Source organism: Anas platyrhynchos, chromosome 2 (genome assembly GCF_047663525.1).
Source record: "Anas platyrhynchos isolate ZD024472 breed Pekin duck chromosome 2, IASCAAS_PekinDuck_T2T, whole genome shotgun sequence".
In the NCBI taxonomy this organism is placed as follows: domain Eukaryota; kingdom Metazoa; phylum Chordata; class Aves; order Anseriformes; family Anatidae; genus Anas; species Anas platyrhynchos.
In genome coordinates, this window is record NC_092588.1 from 71,413,355 (window position 1) to 71,439,271 (window position 25,917).

General features: G+C 38.1%; 1 long non-coding RNA gene across 1 annotated transcript; it reads right to left on the reverse strand.

Annotated features, from left to right (window-relative positions):
• Nucleotides 1-547: 547 nt before the first annotated feature.
• Nucleotides 548-25,917, reverse strand: LOC106016960 (uncharacterized). Its single transcript, XR_001190082.5, has 3 exons — nucleotides 25,817-25,917; nucleotides 21,200-21,360; nucleotides 548-2,656 (listed from the first exon to the last, which is right to left on the reverse strand). It is a non-coding gene; the product is annotated as an uncharacterized lncRNA (long non-coding RNA).

Sequence of the window (25,917 nt, forward strand, 5' to 3'; positions counted from 1 at the left end):
AGCACACACAGACTTTTGAAAAACTCTGGAAATTAGTGATAGAAAAGAGATCCTAAGGGCATTTGCCTGCAAACATGATAGCCAAGCAACCACACCTGGCAATCCAGTACATGTTTTCTATGGTTTGTCCTGCTCTTCCAGAATGAGGGGGACTGGAGATATATACGATGGGTAAAGACAGATAAAATCAGTTTGTCAGAGAGGGAGGCCTAGCATCATAAACTGTGGTGTGGAATTATGTATTCCTTTAGAATACAGATACTCAAATGTCAGTGCATGGAGTTATAAGTTAAAGATTTTTAGTAAGTAATGTTCTACTATAATATGTTGATAATTCCAGTTATTTTCACAGTTTCAGAAATATATGTTCAAGAGATGGATTTAAATAAGTTGAGATATATATACATATGCAATACTTGTATTTAGTTTAATGTTTAAGCAGCTGTGTCATTGTTAAAAAACAATACTATTATGATAAATTCATTGCATATATTTTAATTAATACTCAAATATTTTAGTGTTAAATACATGTTTTTTATATCTAGGATTGGATTATTAATGAATCCTTGGAAACTCTTTAATACAAAATAACATTGAGAATAAGGTTTCACATACTTGAAGTTGAAATGTAGAAATGCTCATTTAATTAGATTGTTAATCGTGGAAATCCAAATAATGAAATTGAAGATTTGATACTAAAGAAACAAACAACAACAGTTACAAAATGTACAGACAGTTGCTGTTTTTGAATGTTGCAAGTGGAACTCAACAGCTGACAGACCTAGATTTCAAAGCAATTATCTTCACAATAGCTTTTGATTCATTCACAAAAAAAAAAAAAAAAAAAAAAAAGAATGTGTGTGGAAAAAAAAAGAAAAAGCTTATGAAATATGAATAACAAAGCTTTCAAGCAGTGGGGGGGAAAAATAAATAATAAAATAAACTAGCAATTTCTGACCATCCTACATGATAAAAAATGTCACTTACAACCTCAAAACAATCCCAAACTTGTGTTGCAGAGTGGGGAAAGTGACTGCCAGTGACTGGCCTCTTCAAAATGAATAAAAAACAAAAAAGATGCCTCACACATATGTGTCAGTGACCCCACACTCTGTATATTTTTCAGGTGTGATTGTAAGTGATGTCTCCAAAGCCTGGTTCCATTGACCAATACATATGTAAAGATATTCAACAAGACAGCCATAACTTAGATATTAGTTTCTTTCTACTGTTACATACTAGTGCAAATCTCATTCTAACAAGTATCTTGACATTAAAAATAAATAAATAAACAAATAAAAAAACCCACCAACTACTATAAAACAATTCAGGAAGCTACCAAGACACCTTAGTACATGAGCTTCGTTAAGATATTAGCAATTATTCCTGCCTCGTCCAGGTAACTATGGCTTTTTTTTGTTTGTTTTTGTTTTTTGTTGTTTGTTTTTTGCTTGTTTTATTTTTAAAAGCTTCTGCCAACACAGATATCTTCTGCTTTATATGCAAGGATCTTGCTGTTTAACTTGACTGATTACTCACTACAGGGTAGATATCATCTGTAACACCTGTGATAGTAACATCATCCAAGGATCAAGAGGTCCCAAATAGATGACATTCTCAATTTGGAAACAAATCAAGAATTAATCAATTCCCAGAGAAAACAACAGGAGAAATGTAATTGTTCTTCTTTCAAAGAGGATTTTTTTTCCCTGTGAAATCTCTGAAGGATTTGGATCTATTGTTATAAGTACTAACTAGGACAGCATGTGCCTAATGAAGAGTTCTCTTGTCTTAAGCTCAGTGTTGTGAATTTGCTCATCTGGAATCACAACAAATTTGTGTCAACATTTCTGATCTTACTGTGTGACAAACTTCTCAAATCAGCAGGTACAAACTCTACATTTCCAAGATTAAATTCTCATTTCAGGTAAACTGAGAAATGAAGTAACAACACAGGTTACTTTTTTTTTTCTTTTTTTTCTTTTTTTTTATATAATAGATCATAACCATTAGAAGTACAGCTGTTTCTCTATAATTCTCTCAGCCATTGTCTTGTTTGTGTGTGGATTTTAAATGGAGTGTTCCATTAGCTTCTATTGCTTGCATTTCAACAGCCATTCAAAGTCAATGAAGTCTGTGAAAGTTTCTAGCAGTGACAGATTTATGCAGGAGTGATAAGAAAATAGAATACGTACCTAATATTTGCTTGTTGAATTTTCTCTAGATTGTTTTTTAAAATTTTAATATTTTTTTTTGGCATGGCACAGACAACAGAGAGGCTGAACTCTAGTACCATTTGCATGGTCAGTGGATTACCTATCCATTTTGTGACCATGGAACAACACGGACTTTACCCTAAAATCCCAGACCCCTATTCATGCTGACTTATATTGTGGAACCAAACTAGGCCACCACGTATGAGAAAGATTGCTTTTTTGGCTGCTTGCCACAGTAGTATGTACAGATACACAGTTTTATACTACAGAACAGAGGATGTACAGTCTGTATCTTCACATACAGTCCAAGCTTAAGTCTAAGACCTGTCTGTCCCTCATTAGTTCTTCACAGCATCTCCACAATCTTTTCCATCTTCAAATTCATTGTACAAGAAAAGCAACATCCAGTAGACTGAAGGGGCCCTCTGACCGATGTTGACCTGCAGTGAACATGCAAGAAATGAGTGACACAGGACATGAAGATGATAGTCTTCTGGTTAAATATTTGGCTAGATTCAACGGAAAAGTAGCACTTGTTTTAAAGTAAAAAGTAAAAACTAAAAGCAATCTATGTTCATATCAAAGAAGAAAATTGTCTTTTGAGGACATACATGCCCAATTTTTGATTGGCAAAATTTTACTTTCTGGAGTAAAGAGACCAGAATCAAGCTTTTGTTGGTCCATGATCATTGATGAGGTTCAAAATGTTTACCAAAGAATATAGTGAGACAGGCAGTTTTAGAGAGACTGCTTCAGTCAAAGTCTCCACCTTCCCTGTTCAGCAGACATAACCAAGACAGGACTACTGAGGCCAGAGCAGATGTTTGCTGAACTCTGGCAAGCAAGAGGGAAAACTGAGTACCCAGGGCAAGGACATTCTCCACTGATGGCCTTCAGTCAGTCCTGGCCGATTGTGGAAGCAAAAGTTCAGGTTGTTTCAAGGGGGCCTGGGAAGTCTTTTTTTCAACCTTCCCTCTGGAATGAGACTTCCTGTGTTTCTAAACCTTGAAAGAGTAGCTACAGATAATCTAATGCATGTTAGAATGAGACTATCAGCAGTGCTTTTCTCAGACCAGTGTTCCAAACTATATATGTTTAAACCTTGAAATAAGATAAAGGGATAAGATCTGCAGGTGTTTCCTGAGTTGAATTTCTAGATTTATATGCAGAATGAAGGAAGAAGAATAAAGGAGAACCTGAAAATCAATACACTCCCCCACAGTATTTTTGTGCCCTGAGAGGAAAAAGTCTCGAAAATCTCCTTTAGCAGAGTGAGGAAGCAGAGTCATGGAACAGGCTGGAAAGACAGTGATATTCCAGTCCCACCCATAGTTCCTAAAACTCTTCACAGCTCTCCCAAATAGAATCATGTTCTCCTCCATCTACTTGCTGCATCTACTTCAAGCTCTGTTTTGCACATATTGCTCAACTCTAGAGGAAAGTGTCTTATTTTTTACGACATTCAGAAAAGAGTACTTGGCAAAGCATTTCACACTGTCCCTGTACTGCACTTGCTGATCCATATACAGTATTCTTGAACTTAATATACTATTCTGCTTTTTGCTTTTTTTGTCTTATTTTTAAAAAAAATCCAAATGTATACATTCTAAAACCATACACAAACAACACATGCAAAAGTTAATATCTAAGCATGTCTCAACATTCCTCATTCTATGGCTATACCATATAGCATACAGGATACAGTTGTAGTTATACACCTAGGAATTGTTCTGCGTAAGTGTACCTTCCATCGTATCCTCTTGATATCTGTGAGGCTGTGCTATAAACTTGACCAGAAAACCTTGCTGACTAAAAGTAGCCCCCAAATAGTCATTCTTCAGGCAGATTAATTTTTGACCTCTTCCTTGGAACAGTGATGTGAAATACACATTCACTTTACAAAAGATAGACACTTGGGGAATGGAGGAGACATACATTCACACTCCTACAAACAATATTAAGCTTGCCTGGATACTGAAGAAGGAAATATTGCATCAGACAGCGCTCAACTGTCACAGCTTTTGCAGATTTCAGGTTTCACTGTTCTGTCTTGAACTGGTAAATACATCCCTGGTTTTCGGACTGACACATGAGGGTGGAATATTTAAAACATTTAGTGCAAGCTGCAATTTTCTGTTTCAGTTCATCTTTTGTTTTCTTGACAAAGAACAATCCAGGATTGCTGCAACATCGTCCTATTACCACTCCTATTACTTTAAAGAAAAATGTCAGAAAATGTCAGACTTCATGTTTTCAGATATTCAGTGATAATTTTTCAGAGGGTCCTTCATTGTATCTTCCAGCTACGGAAATGACGTTTCAGTAGTGTAAGAATGAGGACCAAAGCTGGTGTACTATCTTATTAATCAGTTGACTATCATATGTGGATGAAAACTCTTTTATTTTTTTGTATTTTCATCTTGTTAGCAGATTATGTCCTGCAATTCACACAATTTCAGATTCCTCAGGCTTCTGAGGAATATCATTCTTGATTGTTCTATGTTTAGAATGAGATATTTTAGAATGAGATATGGCAAGACAGAAAGCAACTTCTGAGACATTAATCCTCAGACCATTATCTCAAAATGTGGACTGTAGCATGACACTGACATTTGACAGGTTTCTTTTCAAGCTCACCTAGTTCTGTATAAAGCCAGTTGTCATCTGGTCACTAATCTGCTTACTACACAGCATGCACGTTTATGCATAGACACAATTCGCGAGACATTTTTGAATGAGCTCCCCTTAAAATAAATAAATAAATCTTTCAAGCAAAAAGAAACCAGCAGAAGTGAGAATGGAACTAGTGTTACTGATTAAATACAAAATGGGCTGTGAGGAGATAAGCAAGCAATGAAGTTCAAAGGTAAGGCCTTGCAGAATAAGGTCAAGAGGAAATACCAAGAGAACTGCATACAGCACAGCTACACTTAATGACTGAAAATGAAGACTATCCAGAGTGTTCTATAAACAGTCGTTTGACAAAACAGCATTAAACCTATAAAGAACTCTGCAAACTAAGCTTACTATGAATGTTGATTAGCCAGCAAATTTAATCCAGCAGAAAGAACAAAAGTAGAAAGTCAACAGAATATAATGAACAGAAAAACAAACACCTTCAACAAAATCACTAATGCTTTCCTAAGGAGTTTCTTAATGATTTGTGTAGTATGTAAAACTAAATACACAATAACAAATACGGTAATTGTTCCTGCGGTGGTTGCAATGTGTCACATTAAGAATGTGACAATGTATTGGAGGGGATGAACCTGAAGATGATGATGAAGATGATGATGAAGATGAAGATTAAGATGAAATGAACAACCCCTTCACAATGTTCTGGTGTTCACATACATTAAAAATTTTGTTAAATGTATAAACATTCAAATGATTTAATGTTCTCAGACTAATTCCAAAAGATTCTTTGCTTCTCTTAGTCTGCAGCCACATCTAACTCAACTTATGTGTCTGCTACTTCTGTGGGAGATGGCTACAATTCACTTCAAAGAAAGACAATAGAGTAAGAAATACTGTGTCACAGTGAAAGTTTCACACACAACAAATTGCTGTGGTTAGGTGTGCTGTATTGGTGCAGCACAATAATAGGTGTGTAACGGATAAGAAACCACAAAGAATTATTAACAGCCCCTCTTGATTCATGGATTTATTTTTATTTTTTATTTAGTAGGTGTGATAAAATATAAAATAATTTGTGTTATGTAACAGCTATTTTATGGAAAAACCTTGATGGTCTTCAACTGAAAGATGAACTTTGCTTATTTTTGAAATGTAATCAGCTTTCAAAGAGCGCCCATCAAAATGGCATTCAGCTGTAACAAGACACATCTCAAAAATTGCACTCACCAAATGTTTTATTTCAATATCTCAATGCTAGTAGATTATTATTAAAGATTAAAACTGATCAACTCTTGCAGAAACTACCCCAGCAGATGGCTGGAAAACAGCAATGTGCAATGTCTCCCATCTTGATAGTTTAAGAGGATAACCTGGTCCAACTTTAAACTGTAGGACAAATTAAAGTTTTTTTATTTCATAAGCTTTCATAATTAGTTTTAGCTATAAAGATATTTTCACTCAATAAATGGCCATAGCGAACAGTTATTTGCCAAGTTTGAAGTAGATTAAGCTATCTTGAAGTAGAGATCAATTCAATTAGTCTGACTACTCAGTTAGTCCTTTGTAACATTTTCTCAAAGCAATTTGGATTGTCCAAAATTACAGAATTACAGAAATTTGATCAAGTAGAAAGACATAATTGGCTGGGCTAGCACTACTGTGGTTCACAGATCACAGTCATCCATCCTTTTTGTAAAACATTTCAACACTTAAAATATACGGCACTTCATGCTTATTTAGCTCATTTGATTTCATGACTTCTTGAGTACATGGCTTAATGAAAGATAAGTTAACTTTCTTTATGGCACTCATTTTATATCTAGATAGGGGAGGCGATCCTGTACTACTGATGAACAGAGCAGATTACAGGGCAGCAGGAAACAATTTTAAATTTGGACCTGTCAAATTTGTGGGGCCGAAGACAAGAACAAGTTCCAACAGCTCTGTCTTTTCTTACATTTGATGATTTCATCTGACTGCCTCACAGAGAAGACAGCAAACTGTCTTCTGTATTAAAAAATTAATACTGTAAACAGCTCCCACAGACATCAACAATTAATTTTTCAGACAGCTGTTAGCACATCTACTCAGTTCATCCTCCACTCCACATCCTCCACTATTAGCTTTGCTGAAGGCCTCCCGTACACAGTTTTTCTGAAGTGTCAAGGTTCAGATCTTATTTTCCGCTCTGATTTTGAGGAAAACAAAAATAATTTGACAAAAGAGAAATACTGTGTAGCTCCTCCCAAATGCATTAGATGTTTATTTCAATATGTATAATTATTGCTATGTCAAAAATGGCTAAAATAAATTAAATTCCCCATCCCACATTGGTAGGATCTTTTGTTTAAGGTTTACATACTATTCTTTTATAGGTCCATCCCACACAGAAACACTTATTTTCTACAAGTGAGGATGCATTGCTTGTCAAAATGAGACAAAAGCTTCCATGAGCTGAAGTCGCATTACTGGAAATTATCAATGCATAACAACAAATTTGAGTTGTAAGATTTTGCAACTTTTATATCTCATGAGCAACATGATAGAAATCAGAATTACAGACAACCACTTCACTCTTATAACAGAACTCAAGTGAACTGAAATGGTTTTTAATCAAACAGGCATGTAGGCCGCAAATATTCACTGAACAATAACTATTTCAATACCTCATTTACTTCTGTTAAACCCTGTTTTTGCATTTAAACAGTAACGAGCTTCCTATAATACTGGCCATATGTTAAACTAATCATTACCATTGTTTTATTTCATAAAAGCATATTTAATTTCAGTAAAGTTATGGCCTTAAACTTTCCTGTTGATTTTAGTTTTCCACATGCAGTTGATTTGAGAAAGAGGTCTATCTATAAGGATTTTCTATTGAATTGACTTGTGTATGAATTTCAGTGAACTGAATTTTACATTACATGAACTGACAGGTTTTTTGTCTATTCAGTGTTCATTTGCAGTCCAGAGCAATGATTCAAAAACAAAGGCTCTTTCTCTCAAGCCCTTCTAACTAGTAGAAGGATAAAAAAGTAATAATAGTCACTTAGTCTCAATTAAAATAATGTTTTAAAATAATTAAAAAGCAAAATAATATGGTTTGAAATACATCAGATTTTATGAAAACTTTTGTAGCATTGTAATAAACACATCTTTTGACAAATTAGACTGAGTACACTCTTAATAGGAAGACACTGCTCCAACATTACTTTTTGACAAATATGCAGAAAGAACTTTGGGTGCAGGGGTAATCTATTAAGACTAAAATGGCAACTCTAGCCATTAGAGCTTCAAGTTCATTGATATGATCTATATTTCCTACCCTAGACTTAGCATTATCCCCTAGAATATATGCCCAATAAGAATTTATTGCAGAAACAACAATAAAAATAAGGTAAATTCATTTCATTAAAGTAATATCATTTGGTCATGAGAAGACTGCGCCAGTAGATTCCTTTCAGTTACCCAAGATTTCCACTCCTGTAGAGGGCAAGCTCTGTGTATAAAAGGCTGAAGACAAAGAAGAGAGGTACCTTTTTAAAAGTATTCTATATAAGCAGATGACTATTGAATTTAAACTCTCATGGATAGTAAGGGCCATAAAACTTACGCAGGCTTTGAAGAAACTGGGAGCAGAATGATTGACCTGGAAATAGATATATACTAAAGAGTGAAATTAGGAACTCTAACACAATAAAATTAAATTGCTTGGGTCAGGAGGAGGAGGAGATAGAGAGACAGTGCAGAAAAATCAAGGGATAATAAAAACTGTGGAAGAAGACAGAATATGTGAATAAAGGATTTCCCTGAAGATATAGAAAGACTATAATACTTTCTAAACCATTATTTTAGAATATTCTAAAGTGGGAAAGAATTAGAAATGACTAATAAGAGATCCCACCACATCTCATTTCCTTTCCTAACACAAGACCACCAAAGGACATGACATGAAACCTACCCTTCAAACAACAATAACAAAACAGATTGAAAAGAGTTGAGTACTATCTGTCAAAAAGAACCTTTGTTTCAAGTTAAGTAGTATCAAAAGCTAACTTCAAAGAAGGGTAGTATGACTGACATTTCAGCCTACTGGAGGGCAGACTATGAAGGATATTGATTGGGTTTCCCCCTTTAAGCTCTTTGCATCAAGAATGGCGGTAAATCTTAAAGAGATATTGGTTTGTTAAATCCCTTATAATCTTAAATCTAGTAGCTGGAAAATCCTTCTGAAAGTCAGAAGAATTCAGGATCAGAGCATGAGACAATTTTAAGCTTTTCAGTGTCAGTCAAGGTTGGAACAATGTAAATCACTTGTGCAGGTCATACTCATGGCCATATAGTGATAACTAGAGGGAATGATTTAACATAGGAGAAGACATCACTCACACTGGTCAGAGTAATAAGGATGTTATACTGTGGTGACAAGTCAGACAGATGCAGATGCATGTAATAAAGGCACCTCATTAAGAAATATTGTGGGACCACCGCTCAGGTACCAGTTTTATGGCACAGAAGGATCAGTAGCTTTCCCCCAGTGGCCCTTACAGTGGGCATCACATGAAAGCCTATTTCATCCAGATCAGTCTGGTGCTTTTCGTCCCACTATTGCATATCTCTGAAGCAAAATCCCAGCACTTCATTATGAAGACTAGGACACATCTAAATTCAAAGGAAACTACAAAAAAAGATCTGCTTTTCTATATGAAACAATATCTTGACCATCCTTGACGCACAAAGGAAGAGCTAGATTGAATGAAAACATCTGTGTCCATAAAGAGATGATGAATACAAAAGGCTGAGGATGTAAATAATATCTGTTTAATGTAAAGCACTTAAAGCCCTGTGCACAAGATGAGATGATGAACTTCATTCTGGCCTAGTCAATGTCCATTGTAAATATGAATGTCAGAAGTGTGTGGGCATTTATTAATCAATCTGGAGTGCAGCCTGCAAAGAAACTGGTTTTAGGGCATAACATATTCATGACATAGGTGCACTGGTGAAGCAATTATATACAATACTAAAAAGATATATCCTGAGGAATGTTCAGAGAGGTAGGAATAATCAGTTGGAGGAGAAAACAATAATCCTGAAAGGTAAGGAAACTGAGGAACCTTCCATTTTAGCAATTCTTAGCAGTATTGCAGGGGTTACATAATTACAAACACAGAAATTTTTAAAAAATAAATAATTAATTAAAAAATTGTGAAGACTGCCTGACTGCCTAAAACTGATAGCAATGGCAAAGCTGTTTTCCAACTGCGTATGGGGTTCATACACAAAACTACCTAGTTGCACTGACATATTACTTCAGATTTAAGAGTATAGATCTGTTCACACTTACATCCTGAGACACTGATGCTACAAGGTAGCATTACTTAAATATTAAAGGAAAATACATTTATTGCTTGTGTTTGAGCCAGCACTCTACTCTTGAGTCTTCATTACAATTTAGATATAGCAATGCTTAGGCAACAGATTCAAGCCATTAATATCTATCTTTATTGCAAATAAATGCTTACTGGAGCCATATGGGAACACATTTTTTTTTATAAATCATAGAATTATTTATTATAGGATGAAACCCTGAAGGTCATCTCATTTAAACTCCTGGTGATAGCGGGGCTTTTTGTGCTACTATCTTGTATTAGCATTTATAATTTCATAATACAGTGTATTTTGTTTTGTTAGAAACTTCAGAAGAGAAAAATATGTTCTTTATTCCGATGTTTGCACAGCTGTTACTGTTGTAAAAAGGCTTAAATCCATGACTAGTTCTTCTAAATATGATAGCAACACAAATAATAAAAGTTCTTCAAAGATAAATGAGCAGAGCATTCAACAGATAGTCTAGCACTACAGTTAATGCTCCAGCTAACACTACTCTAAGTGTACCACTAGCAAAAATCATAAAGGTATGTAGCAGAACTGCTTTTTTTTTCCTTTTTTTTTTGTTTGTTTTTGTTTCTGTTTTTTTTTTTTTTTTTTTTTTTTTTTTTTTTTAATCTCTTTAGGAAGAATACAAGTTTACATACAAGGAAACGAATACCGCAGAAGAACTACAGTAAATAGTAAAGATAAAGAAATTGATATTTCTGTGCAGTCAAATGAAACTTAATCCTCAGGGTTATTTTCAAATAAGGTATGTAATGAAATAATAGATTAAAGTTCTGGGGATACTTTTTGCATCACACTAACCTAAAAACCATTTACTTGACTTTAGCAAGTGACATCTGCTTTTAGCAAGCTATCAAGTGCTATCTCACAGGAAACCATAAATACTTTCAACATTGGCCAGAATGTAATTATTTATACTTCTGCTATCTGTACTTTCTTTTTCTTCTGTTAGTACCAGTAGTAGTACCACCTTTTGCCTGTTTACTTTGATAAGATCAATTAAAAAGCATACTGCTTTACTGAAACTGGATATATAAATATTTTTCCTTAATTGATATTGGTTAAACCAGCCTCTAAAGAAGGAGCATGTTATTTTGAAAACTTGCCCTTATCCATTCATACATTTCAAGCACAGAAGTATTGAAGGTAATATATGAAAAGTTTATAAATACATATTTTTATATCCTTTCTTCCCCCAGTGTTACTGTTAACAACAACAGAAACAAGAGCTTTTGAAAGCTGTTCTGTTATAGCCTCTCCTCTGGACACTGATTATGTTCATCTAATTTGTGTAAGACTGACAAAAGGAGAATACGAGCCTTCTTAGACAGACTGCAGCTTCTGAAAGTAGAGCATTGTTGAATATCATTTATTACCTATAGTAGAGAGGCACAATGAGTTTGTAAGAACATTCCCCACCCACCCACCCCAGTAGAGAAGTAGGCTCAACAGCCAATTAGAACAGTGAGAAACTCAAACTAAAAATATTTCTCCCCCTCAACCTCCCACCCCATCCTTCTATGTCCTCCCCCTAAGCAGCATAGGGTAATGGGGGCTGCAGTCAGTACATAATGCTTTGTCTCCACCACTCCTTCACAGTCACTCTCCGCCCTGCTCCACTAGGGGTCCCTCCCACGGGATGCCATTGTTATATATAGAGTGGTAATTCGTGTCGAGAAAATGGTTGATATTAATAAAGAAGGGGGAGATTTCAGAATGTGGCCATGGGGGTCGGAAAGCCCCATCGTTAATGATAACATCAGACTCTTAAGGATGAGGCCATCAGAAACATAAACGAACTTAGAGGGAACAAAGAAGGGTGATTCAGGAGACACCATGCAGTCTCCTGTTGCTTGTTCTCCAGCCGTTAAGACATGGAAGTTTCTAGGTGTTTGCTGTTGTTGTTGTTATATGCAAACTTGTTGGACCGATGAAAAGTTGTTTTTGAAAAGGATTACTGTGGGGCGAAGGGTATAAGAGGGGAGCCTGCCCTCAAGATAAAAAGAAGGCAACACGATGAAGTTATGTCATCAATAAAGAAGCAGAAAGAAGGAATGAATAGGGACAGGCTGGCAGAACGGAGACCAGGACTGGAACAGACACATTGATCTCCTCATGAAGATAGGTTCAGCCAAACTCAGCAAACTGCTCAGAGAAGCTCATAGAGAAAGTCACTGGAAACAGGCACACCGGAGCTAGAGAGAAGCCCAAGCTGAGAGAAGCAGACCCACGCACACAACTGCCTCTTGCTGGTAAGCAGTTGCACATTATGGGGAATCATACGTCCCTAGAAACATGGACTGTCCTGGTAACCTTACAGCTTATTCTCCTTATTAACAATCGGACAGTTTATGATCCTGAAACATAGGACCAAATTGAGGTCAACGTGTGAGACTCTGCAACTAAAAACAACAAGGTTGCAGTGGGATTTGATTCAAAGATCAAAGCCAAAATTCCTTTAAGTGGTATATTCTTTATTGCAGCGCTGGATGCACAGGGGATCTCTCCACCTACTGTGCATACCCAAAGCAGAAAACAGTCTTGAATTTATACAATCAATCAATATTCCTCAATCGCCTATATATATTCATTACCTATCCTCGCCTTCCCTCGCTTCTCATGCTAATTAGCCTTTTGGCACCTTGTGCCTGCATAGGGCCTCCCAAGAATTGTGGGCAGGGGTCTCCAGGATATGGGCAGTGGTCTTTGGGAGGAAGACCCAGAGTCTTCCTCACAGTGTACTTTTCACCTTTGGTCAGGAATCTGCTGAGTTGGCATGTTTCTTAATTGCAAGAGCTGGTTGTTGCTAATTCTTCTGTTTGTTGTACCTTTATCATGAATTCCAGTGTCCAGTTTTGAAATTTATAGTCCATACATTTGTTTCTCTGTCCATCTGCCACTTCCTTATCATGAGTTCCAGTGTCTTGTTTCAAAATATACAGTCCTTGTCTGGGGATTGTACTTGCCTCCCCAATGCCTCCTTAATCAGATTGCTCGGCCCCTAGTGAGCAATCTCTGAGGCCTTAAAGAGCCATGTGGAGCCACAATCACAAACGTGGTTTGCCAGACAGTGAGGGAGCTGCAGGCTCCTTTACTGATCCGACTGTTATGCCACGGGCCCCTGTGCTGCTACAGCCATCGAAGCCTTTTGCTGTTATGCCCTCTGCTGACCTGGACGTGCCTTTTGACCCAGGCCTTACTGGCCTTGAAAAGGAGATGGGTATGCTTTGCTTCAATCTGGGAAGAACGGGATACATAAGGCCCAAAGACTGAGCTGCTTAACAACTTAAAGCAAGACATATTGTTCAAAGGGAATGGAAAATGGAGACTGTTAAGCCATGGAACATAAAGGATTGATTGTTACCTTTTCAGATTGTATAGGCATACTCAGGTTTAGTATGTAAAAGCAACGTTCTGTATACTTAGAATGTTTGATGTTTGTGTGTATGCCTTGGTGGAGTGTAGACTCCTCGCACACCCAATGCTGTTTACTTGCCTTTTATACCTTTTTATAAATATTACTAAATTTAGATTGAGTTAAGACTTCATTTATAACACCATCAGTCCCAAACTGATCCCGCGTGGGCTTTCCACAGGCAGCAGCTCCTCAAGCACTGCTCCCACACGGCTCCATCCATCCATCCCCCAGGAGCAAACTGCTCCAGCACAGGTCCCCCACGGCTGGGCGGCAGCTCCCCCCAGATCCCCTGCTCCTGCGGGGGCTCCTCTCCACGGGCTGCAGCTGCGGCCCGGGGCCTGCTCCTGCCCTGCGGGGGCTCTCCATGGGCCGCAGCCTCCTCCAGGCTACATCCACCTGCTCCACCGGGGGCTCCTCCACCCACGGGGGGGCTGCAGCGTGGAGATCTGCTCCATGGGGGACCCATGGGCTGCAGGGGGACAGCCTGCTCCACCAGGGGCCTCTCCACAGGCCACAGAGGAACTGCTGCCTGGAGCACTTCCTACCATCTTTTTTTTTTTTTTCCACCCTCCTGGGGAGCTGCAGAGCTGGTTCTCCCTCCTCTCTCCAAACTGCTGTTGTGCACCAATCCTGCTCCCCCCCTCCCCTTTCTTAAATCTGCTCTCACAAAGGTGCAAATAACCTCGCTTATTGGGTCAGCTCAAGCCAAGCAGCAGGTCCACTTGGAGCTGGCTGAAACTGGACCTTATCTAACATGGGACAGCTGCTGGGCTCTGCTCATAGAGCCCACCCCTGCAGCCCCCTGCTACCAAAACCTTGCCAAACAAACCCAATGCAATATTATAGACACAAACTCAGGAGAAAAAAATAATAATAATAACCCTATATATATAGAATCCTGGGAATTGAAAGCAATATCAAGTGGTTCTTAAATTAGCATATATCCCCTGTTTTCCTCACAGAACTGGTATGTTCCAAGGTCTGCAAAAATGCACCAGTGCATTTGCTCTTGAACATTTTAATGTGAGACTGAAAGTGAGGTAGAAAAACAAGAATGGAAAGCCTTGCTCAGGAAGAAATTAAAGAACTTTTACAGTTCCACATTTTAGTGCTGGCTTGTCTTAACAAACAGGACCACATGGGCAGAGCTGACCAGATAGCTCATCATGCAGACCCATATCAGCTTCCAAAAAGGGAAGAAAGCAGATGCAAGTGATCATGATAGGAAATGAGAAACTGTAGTTAGCAAAAGGCTGCCTGACAGCAGGTGGCTGTAAGCTGTCTTCACGTATCATTTATTTATTTTATTTTATTAAGTCTAACACTGTTCTAAAGGCAAGTTTTCCCCAAGAGGAATAACTGTTCAAATCCAGGAAAAGAAATGGAACTACCAAGAAAAAACAGATCCGGCTTGGTAGTGACCTGTTAAAAAAAGATTTCAGTTGTCACAACAGAAATTTACTCACAAGAAAATATCATCTCATACATGATACACCAGAATCAGGATATCATTTCCAACATCTGACATTAGCCTCTGGATAATTACATGAACACCTGAGTTAAAAATTTAAAGTTTACCTGCAGTTGACTAGAACCAGCTATTGCCAATTGTTTGCATATATTATACTTACTTTCCTAAGTCAATTAAATTTCTCTATAAACTCTCACATCTTTAAAAAAGTAAATACTTTAGCCTACTTGACAGAACTCTTTCTCATGGTAAGGAAATAAAAGACAGGACTCTTTGATGTTAGGGCTAGTTAAAATCAAGTTTTCCTCATACCAATATAATCTCTTTTCATTCTGATTTTTAGCATGAGAAAAAAAAATCTGTAGCAAGTAAAGCTTAAAAAAAAAAAAAAGCAAACCTCCAAGGTCCCCACCCCCCTCAACCTGGTATTTAAGTAGCATTTTATGAAAGTTTTTTTTTCCCCCTTCCAAATGAAGAGAAGTGCTCAACTTTTTAAATTTATAAACAAATAACATTTTTTTCCTCCATGTGTTCAGTGTTTCTAGTATATAACAAAAGCAAGATATTTTCACAGTTGTACCGAGTAAGGGCAAGAAATAGGGGCCTTTTATATTGTCCTTAGCTTTAACTATATACACACACACCACATGGTGAAAAATCCAGTTGCAAGAAATAGTTACAGAAGACATATTAGTAAAATCAGGAAATTTTCTATATGTTCCTTTAACTCCAGTTTCACAGCTTATTTGAAACAGTCTTTTGAAGGCAATAGATTCTATAAGGTAGTCAGGTCTTCGTAAGGGAAAAATTTCCCAATGAGATAACATTTGTGAAAACAAAATTGTAAGAATTATTGAGAATAGAAAAGACACATAGAAGAAAAAATAATTTTAAATGAGAAATTTTCATTAGAAAGCTTATCATATAGCAAACTATCTACTGAAACTTTTTTCATCAGTGATGTAATCTTTCTTTCATTTTTCAGCAATATACCCAAAGTAATGCCACTAAAAGTTCAGGATAAAAGACTGGATTTAGATTAAAGTTCATTATAGTGAGGGAAAAAAAAAAAAAAATACACAAATAAGACTAAGTTCTCTCACAGCTTTATTGAGCATAAATCAGTGATCAGCCATCCAATGTGTTGGATGCTAACTGCTTATTTGTTTTAAAACAACTAAGTTTTTTCCTGGTTTACATAACCTCCAGAGTCTTTGCACCATTTACATAGGTGTGCAGAGGTATTCATTAAGATGTTTTTGATTCTACAGTGACAGTTTTGTATCAGGAGAAAATTCTAATCTATCTTTGTCAAATCAAAAAATATATATTCCTCAAGACCCAACTGAAAATGAAAGCTCATCCCAGAGCATAAATAGATGTTTCTGTTCTTTAAGATTCCCTCACTTACAGAGATCATCAATAAATATGGTTACACAACAGTGAAAGATCCAAATAATACAGCCTTTGTTTGCATTGTTAATCTAACTATGAAAAAAAGAGCTAATCATTTTCCAGCTTTGCTTATGCTCTGAAACACTGCCAGTCTGTTTTACATATCTCTGTTGATGAATGTGTATGTGTTCATTTGGGTTTCATTTATGAGACAAATGCTTTCCAGTGCACCATTGTGCACATGCTGCTCTATTCAGAGTGGTCTCACCCTAAGAGAATACTTGTTTGTCATTGTTCACAACACTTTATTCATTGGAAAACACCTGCCAAAGGGCAGAGTAAATCAATACAAATATTTCAATGCTGCTGCAACCAGACATCTTTTGGTACCCAAGCAGTATTACTTTAAAGCTCATACCTTATGCTACATTGGATGAGGCAAATAATACAACTAATCTAAATATATTAACTAGATGACAGCTTTCCTTAGCAAATAAGCAAAGAACATGGAAAAGACTCTTCCAAAAATACTCTGAAGAATGATTGTGCAACAGTTGGCAATGTCAGACAATTGAAGAGTTTGTTTTTTTCGTAATTTCATAGCACTGCTGAAGTTTTCTCCCTGTTTACAACAAGGTAGCCAGGAATTCAGTTGGGTTATTTAACCCTTGTATTCCTATAGGTGCAGCAAAAGACAGCAGTGAAAATGAAAGATGTTCTCAAAATAAGAACATGGATTTTTTTTTTTTTCCTAGATGTATACTCTTCACTCAGGCAGAAGGCAAAGAGTCCAACAGGAAAGCCTAACAAATCCAAGGTAGAACAAACACAGTAACACAATTAGTTTTCTACTGATATTTACTTTTTTTTTTCTCCAGTTTTAGCACCCTGATGCTTTAAAAGACCTCCTTTCTAACTTAAACACAACATGAGGAAATAAATAGTTATGGTTTAATCCATCACACAGCTATGTGTCACACAGCTCACTGATGTCCCTACCCTACCACCCTAGCATGTGGGAAAAGAACTGGACAGAAGGAAGCAAGAACTTCAGTGCTGAAGTAAGGACAGTTTAATAAAGAAAAAAAGGGGCAGGGGGAGTATTATCAAATCATGTACAACAACACTGAGCATGATGCCATATGATATGTGACATCCCTTTGGTCAGTCTGAGTCACCTGTCTTGTGTCCCCTCAGTCTCCTTGCTGGCAGGGCAGCACAAGAAGCAAGAAAGTTCTTGACTCTGTGACAACCAAAACAGTGTGTTATCAACTTCATTCTCATCATAAAATCCAAAAACAGAACCATATCTACTACTAGGAAGAAAATTATCCCAACCAAAACCAGGACACAGGTTTCCCTAGGACTAGACTCCTCATCAGCATCTCTGCCAACCTCTATTCTACATTTCCCTTTATCACAGTCTTCCTTTTCTGGCTTCTCAGTTTTTATCTGTGCCTATACTCCTTTATTTCCTTTGTCTCCTCCTTCTTATAGGAATGAACAGATACTGCAATTTGCTTGCTCTTCTTCAGGCAGCTATAAAAGCAAGTATTTTGTTTGCAGTATGTCCTGCTAGCAATTCACAGACTCCTGTGATTGCCGGACTAGACAAATGATAGAGTCCTTCTGTTCTGAGCAGGTGCCATGTTACAACGATGATTTGAATTTTGTCTCTCACAGATTTTATTAAATTAAAAACAGATAGATGAAGCAATAACCAACCCCTGGCTTCCATCCTCACCTCTGACAGCTGTCACCATCCTCAAGGCAGGAGGGTCATGAACAGATAGTTTTTCAAAGTATCTTAGTAAGCTGAACTGAGCTTGAATTTTGAGGTTTTCAAATAATTTCAAGGAGGCAGAGAGTATATCTGGAATAATATTATTCAGTAAACTAGCCAGCTGAGAAAGAAATATAAAGAAAATTGAAAACAGCAGGGAACAAAAGCATTGAGTCTTCTGAATATGAACTGTGATAATAATTCTCTCAATTAGAAACTGTTCACAATCAAAAGCATGCTATGTTAGGTTAACTATAAAGTTATAAAACATTAGAGAATTTAGACTCTGAACTATGAAGAGCATGGTGAATGTTATCTAATTAGTGATGGATATAATGCAGAAAGTCCAAGCTCTTCCAGTTCTTGAAATAAGACAATTTTTCAGAATGTTAGAGAATTGGTAGGCTTTTATCTTAAGGATCAAGTAACCTAGTTCTGTATTAATTAAAATTATAACTGCATTCTCCAGTGGACTCGCTATTAGTGAGGTTATATAGAAAGTATTTCATTGTTGTTGTTAATGGAAAAGTATATTCTTTTTCCTCAGCTTCACAGGACTGCTGGCTATGTGTATGAGAACAATTTCCAGTGGAAACAGTTTTAATGCAAGTCCTAGGTCTTCTTGAAGAAGAAAACCTTCTTTATTCCAGATAATCATGCTATGGAATTAGAAAAGCAACACATTCCCTTCTCCATTTTAGACATCTAACATGGAAAACACTTTCCTGGATTCAGCTCCAGTCCTCCAGATATTACTGAAAATCTCTTGTGCTTTGAGAAAACCTCCATCATGTATGCCAGACAAAAAACAGGAGGCAGAGGTATCTTTAAATATTGCTTTGAATCCTGGAACAGATGGAAATTGCTCCAACACAATAGCCAACCTATGTTATTGCCCAGATCCACAACAACTGAATTTCCCCATATCCAAGAGTGGTACATCACTGCTTTTGCAGTCTTCAGGAACGTCCATGCAAGGTCATGCAAACAGCCCAAACACAGTAGGCTACAGGGATTTTGAGACTAAAAATAGTACAGTATCCAAATACTAGAGTATTTGAATGCTAAGGAAAGAAACACAATGATCATAGACCCATGCAAGATTGCATCATGCTGTAATGTGAACAGCAACAGCATAGTACTTGCCACAGCAAGTACAAGTGGCATAGTAGCAACCTCATTCAGCCTCCACTGAGAACCAGGGGAATATGAAGTTCTCCTTTTAATGTCAGTTAGAAGAGGAAATAAATAACATTATTACTATGTGTCCCTCAGTGGTATGGGGCTCACAGAAGATGAACTTATTGATAACACCAGCAGAAAAACAATTAATTCAGACTATAATCCTGAAATATAAACAAAAGTGAAGAGTTACTGGAGCCCTGAGTGAGAATTAAAAACAAAAACACTGAAGTAGATTTCCTGTAGTGTTATAACCAGGACTGAAAAAAAAGAAAATAGAAATGAGTTTCTGTTTGTTTATTTTCCCCTCAAAACTCCACAGGAAGTTGGGGCAGGAGGTGCTCCAGGCTCCAAAGCAGCAGCTCCGTTGTGGCCTGTGGAGAGGCCCCCGGTGGAGCAGGCTGTCCCCCTGCAGCCCATGGGTCCCCCACGGAGCAGATCTCCACGCTGCAGCCCCCCCGTGGGTGGAGGAGCCCCCGGTGGAGCAGGTGGATGTGGCCTGGAGGAGGCTGCGGCCCATGGAGAGCCCCCGCAGGAGCAGGCCCCGGGCCGCAGCTGCAGCCCCCCCGTGGAGAGGAGCCCCCGCAGGAGCAGGGGATCTGGGGGGAGCTGCCGCCCAGCCGTGGGGGACCCGTGCTGGAGTAGTTTGCTCCTGGGGGATGGATGGACCCCGTGGGACGGAGCCGTGTGGGAGCAGTGCTTGAAGAGCTGCTGCCTGTGGGAAGCCCACACAGGATCAGTTTGGGAAGAATGGTATCCCATGGGAGGGACCCCACGTGGAGCAGGGGCAGAGAGTGACTGTGAAGGAGCAGTGGAGATGAAGTGCTATAGGCTGACCATAACCCCCATTCCCCTGTACTGCTCAGGGGAGGAGGCGGAAGAGGGTGGATAGGGGGAAGGTGTTTTTTTGTTTGTTTCTGGTTTGTTTCTCGCTTCTCTTGCTTGTTAGTAATAAGCAATAAATTTTATTAATCTCCCTAAGCTTAGTCTGTTTTGCCTATGATGATAACTCTTGAATGATCTCCCTGTCCTTGTATTTACCCTTGAGCCCTTTGCATCATATTTTCTCCCTTTGAGGAGGTAGAGTTAAAGAGTGGTTTTGGTAGAGCTCAGCTGCCCACCTGAGTAAAACCACAACAATGATACACAGGTCTACTACATTACTTAAAATTTGAGGACATGGAGTCATGTTGTTCTTGAAGCAGGATTTGCAGAATATTTGTTTTCCGAGTTTTGGGATGAAAAGATACCTAATAACATCTATTTTCAAATGCTAACATGCATGCTGCATTCTTTCCCTGCTACCTCTACTTGTGTAGAAATTGCTCAATGCAAGAGCAATTCATACAAGGCATAAACACACTTTACCAAGGGATAATAAGTGATTGCTGAACTCTCCCCTTCACCCCCTAAAGATATCAACTCAGTGCAGACAGCTACCTGTGCTAACAAAGAAATCAAGTCAAGGATAGTATCAAATATATGTTTTCCACCAATAATATACTAATATCCATTTTCCACCACCCGAATATACATTCACAGCTGCTACCCTTTGATGCTACTAACATGAGTAGTAGCTTGAGTGAGCTTAAGTTACAGTAAGTTAGAAGTAAGTTACAGAAGGTAGAAGCTTTTGCAAAGTGCATAACTTTATCTTTTACTAAAGAAAAAGTTATGGTTTCTTGGTGGTTAAATACCTTAGCACATTCAGTGACATTCAGCACTGACAACATCTAAGTTCCTCCCACGATATCTCAAGAGGTTATTGTTTCTGAGAGATTGTGAGAAGTCAGGAAAGTTGACCTTGGTCTTCACTGGAAGAGTAGCATTGTCGGGAAGGTAGACTCCCATACATTGCCTGTGGATAAGAGTCATCAGAACTTAACATTAACAAGGATGAAAACAGGCAACCTTATTTTTCCTATAAAATATTATATTTCTCTACAGAAAAAGTTCAGCCAGGGAAAAACCAGGCAAATAAGCTTTTTTATCTTTTTAAACCAAGAAAGCAATTTCACCTTCTTCTACAAAGTAGAAGAGCCAAAAAATACAAAGACCACGAAATGTTACAGAAACATAGACGCATAAATGTCTAGGTTACAATGAAGCTTGAGAAAATACAATGTCCATTTTATTCTACATAAATATACATTTATATAGAATATATACATTTCATCAATATTCCTTCTGAAGTATAGTACGACACATGCTTTAGTTATAGTGATGCAGCACACCATTTAGGAAATTTCTGCGTGATAATGCAAAATACATAGCAATGTAGCAAAGGGGAGACCACACTAAAAGAGAAAAATTATTCTATCAGGTACATCTACTCTCACACTTGGCAAGCTACAGAATTAACATACTTTGTCCAAAGCTCTCCTCTAGACCTTTCTAACACCTCCTATGCCTGTTTTGGATAGTCTGACCTAGCCACAACACCTGCTCTACTGAAGTCTCACAACTGAGAATACTGTTGCATCAACAGCAAGCAAGTGCCTGAGGCTATGCAGCAGGGACCATGGTATATCCAATGCTTGAAAATGAGGATCTGTCTCTATTTGCAGTACTGCATTTGGCTTTGGGAAACAAGAGAAGGTGGCATGTCAAATAAATTGTGCAATTGCATTCTTTAAAGATCAAAGAATGTCTGAAAAAAATCACTGGCTAGTTTCCTCCAGATTATGAGCATATCATTCAGGTCACTAACTTCAAAACTGTTGTTTCATTTTGACAGTATACCCAAGCACGTTACTAGAACCAGAGTGTTTAAGCTTTTCAAAAGCAAGACCACAACTCTGGATAATAGAATGAACTTTTTGAAATTGAATGTAATGCCTGCAATGTGCCTACAGAATTTAACAGTTAAGGAGCTCAGCTTCAAGTTCCTTTTTAGGTTTCCCAGCACTGAAGGTTAAATGCGATAGTATGCAACAACTGTTAAATGGAAGCAGGCAGTATAGGTTCTATACTGGTCCATTATGAGATAGTTGCTGACCACGTGATCGTGAATGGAAGATCGCTATAAATACTGCCCGCATCAATATTTGAGATAACTACAGGGACACTAGACATTACTGGATTCTACAGCTAAGTTACCAAACTGCAACAGCTTACAGTACTAATAGTAAATACACTTTACTCCTCTGCTTCATGAAAGCAGCAGTCATGCTGAACACTGACATATAAACTGATTTTATGTTGAATCACTGCCTGAGGTGTTTATTACTTTTTTTTTTTTAAATTAAAGCTATATTAGAATTTATTCAGTCAATTGATTGTGATGTCAAAGGAAAATTTTATAGTGTATTCCATGTTTCATAGTACCCAAAGTCACAAGACATCATAAGCAGAATGAGACAACATTGTTTTCCCTCATTCATAATCACACTAAGCTGCCTTCAGAACTGAATTTAAAAGGATTCCACCCCCTAGGCACAACTAAAAAAGCTTCTGAAACAGTTGTCCACCAACCAAGGTAGTCAAATCTGAAGCAGGCTATATTCTGAACCCTTTTATTCTCCAAATCACAAAGTTACCCTACATTGTCATATTTGGCACAATTGTCCCCTACTGAGAGAAGAACTGAAGTAAATAGCTCTAAATAAGGTACATGTATATGATCTCCCTGACTAAGGAGAACAATGACTGCTTGGCACCATTGCAATGAGGATATTTCATGTTTTTGCTTTAAATCAAACAGACTTTTGCCATATCTGGAAAACAGGTAAGCAGGGTTTATTTCACAAATCTATACAGCTATAAGACTAAGAGATGAACACACCTGTACTGAACCAACATTTTCATAACAGTGAGAAAAAAAATAGGAACTGCAAATACCATGCTGTAGCACCACCAGAAAACAATACAGGACTATTTTCACAGAATGGTTGGAGGAAGGACCCGTGGAACTCTGGTCCAACACCCTTGCTTAAGCAGGAATACCTAGAGCAGGTTGCCTAGGACCATGTCCAGATGGTTTTTGAAAACCTCCAGGGGAAGAGACTCCACAGCTTCTCTGGATAACCTCTTTCAGTGCTCTGTCACCTGCACAGAAAGGTGCTTCCCAATGTTCAGACAGAGCCTCCTACGTTCCACTTAGCATCCATTGCCTCTTGTCCTGTCACTGGCCACCACTGAGAACAGCCTGGCTCTGTTCTCTTTACACCCTCCCTTCCTGTATTTATAAATATTGATAAGATCCCCTCTCCTCCCCAAGCCTCCTCTTCTCCAGGCTGAACAGTCCCAGCTCCCTCAGCCTCTTCTCTTTCCTCATAGGTGAGGTTCTCCGGTGCCTTCATCACCTTGGCAGCCCTACATTGCACTCTCTCCAGTATGTCCATGTACTAAAGGGCCCAGAACTAGACATGGTACTACAGATGAAGCCTCACCAGCACAGAATTTCAACCTAGATATAAAGATAGAACATGGAACAAAATTTAGTACAGTATACACTGCAGTACAGTGTGGACATGTGCTAGTGACATTGATTTCACAGTCCTGGTGCTGGTAAGTCATAGCTTGCATTATTTCAGATCTCTGGCCAGTAGCTGCCAGTCTTCAGATCTGAGAAGCAGATTAGTCCCTATGTATCTTATAGTAGCACTACCCATGAGGGTTAACAGTACCAAATTTTATTTATATTTACCTCTGTGAGGAAGAAAAACAAAACAAACAACTAACCACTGTGTCATTCAATTGTGCCTGTGTGCAGGCACATCCCAGTCATAAACATCCCATCTTGCCATCTCTTTTCCCTTGCTCCCTAGCAGCTGCAGTACTGGTTACAAAAAGAAATCAGCATCTTCCCAGGTAACTGAGGTTTAGACTAGACTCACAGTGCAACGACTCTCCATCATCTTTTCATGTTGACATTCAAATGTGGTGAGCAGTTCAGATAACAGAGGTAGATTTCTGGGAGAAAGAAGTTGCCAGTTAAAGGCTTAATGAGACATCTTGGCAGGAAGCAAGCAGGATCATCAAGGGAAAGAGGTGGCTGATCTCATTAGGCTCTACACCAAATACAAACAGGCCTTTTGTTAGCCCCAGCCAGACTAGAATTACAGGACACAAAGGCTCCTTGCAGTGCTGCAGTGTTGGCATCAACCACAGTAAGGATGCTGCAATCACCTCAAGCACACCGCAGGAAAAGGCCTTCCTGTTAATGAAGAACCAGGGCTAGCCTCAGGGACTGGGTTGCCTCCATGAGACTAATAGACTAGTCAGTACATTCCTCCATGTATGCATACTCCCACATCACACACCTCTAACGTGGAAACAAATGTGCTGGCAGAATATGTACATAGACATACCTGGTACGTGTCATTCATCACCAGCATAAAATCAGCCTTATGAGCAATTAACCATCTCAGGATGAAAGCTAGTGACTGGCTATACACCATATACCATCACACAGTATAACTACAATATGCAGACATGTTTTAGAAGAGAAACAACATGAGCTGTTATTTGGAATATTGTGTATGCAATGCTATACTGAAGCACTTTAATTTAAAGCATGCCATTACTTATCACCATTTACATTTTATAGTTAGTGGGAGGACAGACTACCTCTAAAAGGGCCAATTAGGACAAGGTAAATCACAACATTATGATCCATCAACAAGCAGACAGAATAACTGGACAGCAAAATCCACTCCCTTCTGATCCCATTGGGCACCTCACAGAGGACATGGGGACGCAGAGCACATGTAAAAGTATACTGGAGTGTCTTTGCCCTTTTGTGTAACTGCCCAAAATAATTTGGTACTGCTATTCTGATAGAAAACCTGTTTACTGCCATCAACCACATGTTGCCTTGTATGTATCTTCATATCCCACTAAGGGTTCCAATACACTCACCTTTTAAAAGGGTTCCTTTACAGTTAAAACTACTTTTACAACCTTCAGGACTCACCAAGAACACCCAATATTGCTTCCAGGTATTCTACTCTTCAAAAGTATGAGTTAATATGGAGCAGTACAAGGTTAATTTTTCCCAGCTGAATCACTTGTCTACAGCAGATAAATCCAGATATAGCTTCCCATAGAGTTTTAGAAGAGAAATTAGCTAATTATTATATTGTTAATCAAGTCTACTAGCATTTCAGAAGATGAGAGAAACAGAGCTGCTGTGACTTTTTAAAAGTTCTGAAAGTTTTCTGAGAGAATCACCAAAGAAGGGTGCTTCTATTCAGTAATTCAAAAAAGAAAGATTTCAGGGCAACACACTAAAATCAGAGCAAGTAACATCAGTTACCCTCTCTTACTTTCTATGAAATATTTCAAGAAAAACAAAACAAATATCATATTACCTTCACTGCTTTTTTAGTGTTCATCAGGCAAAGCAATGAATCAGACCCATAGGCTAGCTAAGGATCAAGACCAATAGGAAATAACTCTACCTACAGCAGAG